The sequence below is a fragment of the Styela clava genome, unplaced genomic scaffold, assembly GCF_964204865.1.
Source record: "Styela clava unplaced genomic scaffold, kaStyClav1.hap1.2 HAP1_SCAFFOLD_18, whole genome shotgun sequence".
NCBI classification, from domain to species: domain Eukaryota; kingdom Metazoa; phylum Chordata; class Ascidiacea; order Stolidobranchia; family Styelidae; genus Styela; species Styela clava.
Window position 1 is genome coordinate 420,001 of NW_027556465.1, and position 2,500 is coordinate 422,500.

General features: G+C 55.5%; 1 non-coding gene across 1 annotated transcript in view; it reads right to left on the minus strand.

Moving 5' to 3' along the window:
• LOC144418574 (small subunit ribosomal RNA) overlaps positions 1-439 on the minus strand; it is a 1,771-nt gene extending 1,332 nt beyond the window's left edge. The window contains exon 1 of the ribosomal RNA XR_013473564.1: positions 1-439. This exon is cut by the window's left edge and continues 1,332 nt beyond it. This is a non-coding gene — a ribosomal RNA (small subunit ribosomal RNA).
• Positions 440-2,500: the final 2,061 nt, after the last annotated feature.

Sequence of the window (2,500 nt, forward strand, 5' to 3'; positions counted from 1 at the left end):
ATTTGCGCGCCTGCTGTCTTCCTTGGATGTGGTAGCCGTTTCTCAGGCTCCCTCTCCGGAATCGAACCCTGATTCCCCGTTACCCGTTATCACAAAGGTAGGCACGTAGCGTACCTTCGACAGTTGATAGGGCAGACACTTGAATGATACGTCGTCGGTGCAGAGACCGTACGATCCGCGTGGTTATCCAGAGTCATCAAACGTCACAGGACGAACCCGGTCGGTTTTGATCTGATAAAAGCGCGCCTCCCGAAGTCGGCGCTTAATGCATGTATTAGCTCTAGAATTACCACAGTTATCCACTTCGCTTACGAGACCAAATAAACCAAGACTGATTTAATGAGCCAATCGCAGTTTCGCTTTACGAGAACTCGTACTTGCACCTGCATGGCTTAATCTTTGAGACAAGCATATCACTACTGGCAGGATCAACCAGATAGCTGCGACAGCTGCGCTCGGCCCTTGCTGGGCCGCCCGGCGCGTGCTCGTCGCATTCGTTTAAGACCGAGGCGATCGCCTGCGGCCGTACTCAGCTTCGACAGTCGCTGGCCGCGACGTCCACGCTCTCGCCGGCAGTGCCAGGCGGAGCGATTTGCGTTTTTTCTTTGCTCGCCCTCTCTCGGGCTCGATCCATTCAGTTTCGCACAAACAAGAGCTCTGCCGGCCGCCTGCAGCGGTGCCTAAAACCCGGGCATAACAATGCGACCGTTCTGCTAGGCCGACAAGCGCTCAAGCCAGACGCTCGATCGAACGCCCCCTACATATTAGTCGAGACAACGGCTCGCTCATTAGCATCGCGTTTGTACTTTAACTTTTTTCGGCTCGGCTTCTTTCGACGCCGATGCCGGCGACGCAGCACTCTCTCGCCCGCCAGCCACCGAGAAAAGGGTGCGCTCCGACCGGCCCCGCACCGCTCTTTCTTGGCTCATTCGAAATTACTGTCTTTCGCTCTGACATGCCTTACCTAGGGTTAGGTTAGTATGCTTGCACGTTTGTACTTTAACTTTTTTTGGCTCGGCTTCTTTCGACGCCGATGCCGGCGACGCAGCACTCTCTCGCCCGCCAGCCACCGAGAAAAGGGTGCGCTCCGACCGGCCCCGCACCGCTCTTTCATGGCTCATTCGAAATTACTGTCTTTCGCTCTGACATGCCTTACCTAGGGTTAGGTTAGTATGCTTGCACGTTTGTACTTTAACTTTTTTTGGCTCGGCTTCTTTCGACGCCGATGCCGGCGACGCAGCACTTTCTCGCCCGCCAGCCACCGAGAAAAGGGTGCGCTCCGACCGGCCCCGCACCGCTCTTTCTTGGCTCATTCGAAATTACTGTCTTTCGCTCTGACATGCCTTACCTAGGGTTAGGTTAGTATGCTTGCACGTTTGTACTTTAACTTTTTTCGGCTCGGCTTCTTTCGACGCCGATGCCGGCGACGCAGCACTCTCTCGCCCGCCAGCCACCGAGAAAAGGGTGCGCTCCGACCGGCCCCGCACCGCTCTTTCATGGCTCATTCGAAATTACTGTCTTTCGCTCTGACATGCCTTACCTAGGGTTAGGTTAGTATGCTTGAACGTTTGTACTTTAACTTTTTTTGGCTCGGCTTCTTTCGACGCCGATGCCGGCGACGCAGCACTCTCTCGCCCGCCAGCCACCGAGAAAAGGGTGCGCTCCGACCGGCCCCGCACCGCTCTTTCATGGCTCATTCAAGTTTACTGTCTTTCGCTCTGACATGCCTTACCTAGGGTTAGGTTAGTATGCTTGCACGTTTGTACTTTAACTTTTTTCGGCTCGGCTTCTTTCGACGCCGATGCCGGCGACGCAGCACTCTCTCGCCCGCCAGCCACCGAGAAAAGGGTGCGCTCCGACCGGCCCCGCACCGCTCTTTCTTGGCTCATTCGAAATTACTGTCTTTCGCTCTGACATGCCTTACCTAGGGTTAGGTTAGTATGCTTGCACGTTTGTACTTTAACTTTTTTCGGCTCGGCTTTTTTCGACGCCGATGCCGGCGACGCAGCACTCTCTCGCCCGCCAGCCACCGAGAAAAGGGTGCGCTCCGACCGGCCCCGCACCGCTCTTTCATGGCTCATTCGAGTTTACTGTCTTTCGCTCTGACATGCCTTACCTAGGGTTAGGTTAGTATGCTTGCACGTTTGTACTTTAACTTTTTTCGGCTCGGCTTCTTCCGACGCCGATGCCGGCGACGCAGCACTCTCTCGCCCGCCAGCCACCGAGAAAAGGGTGCGCTCCGACCGGCCCCGCACCGCTCTTTCTTGGCTCATTCGAAATTACTGTCTTTCGCTCTGACATGCCTTACCTAGGGTTAGGTTAGTATGCTTGCACGTTTGTACTTTAACTTTTTTCGGCTCGGCTTCTTTCGACGCCGATGCCGGCGACGCAGCACTCTCTCGCCCGCCAGCCACCGAGAAAAGGGTGCGCTCCGACCGGCCCCGCACCGCTCTTTCTTGGCTCATTCGAAATTACTGTCTTTCGCTCTGACATGCCTTAC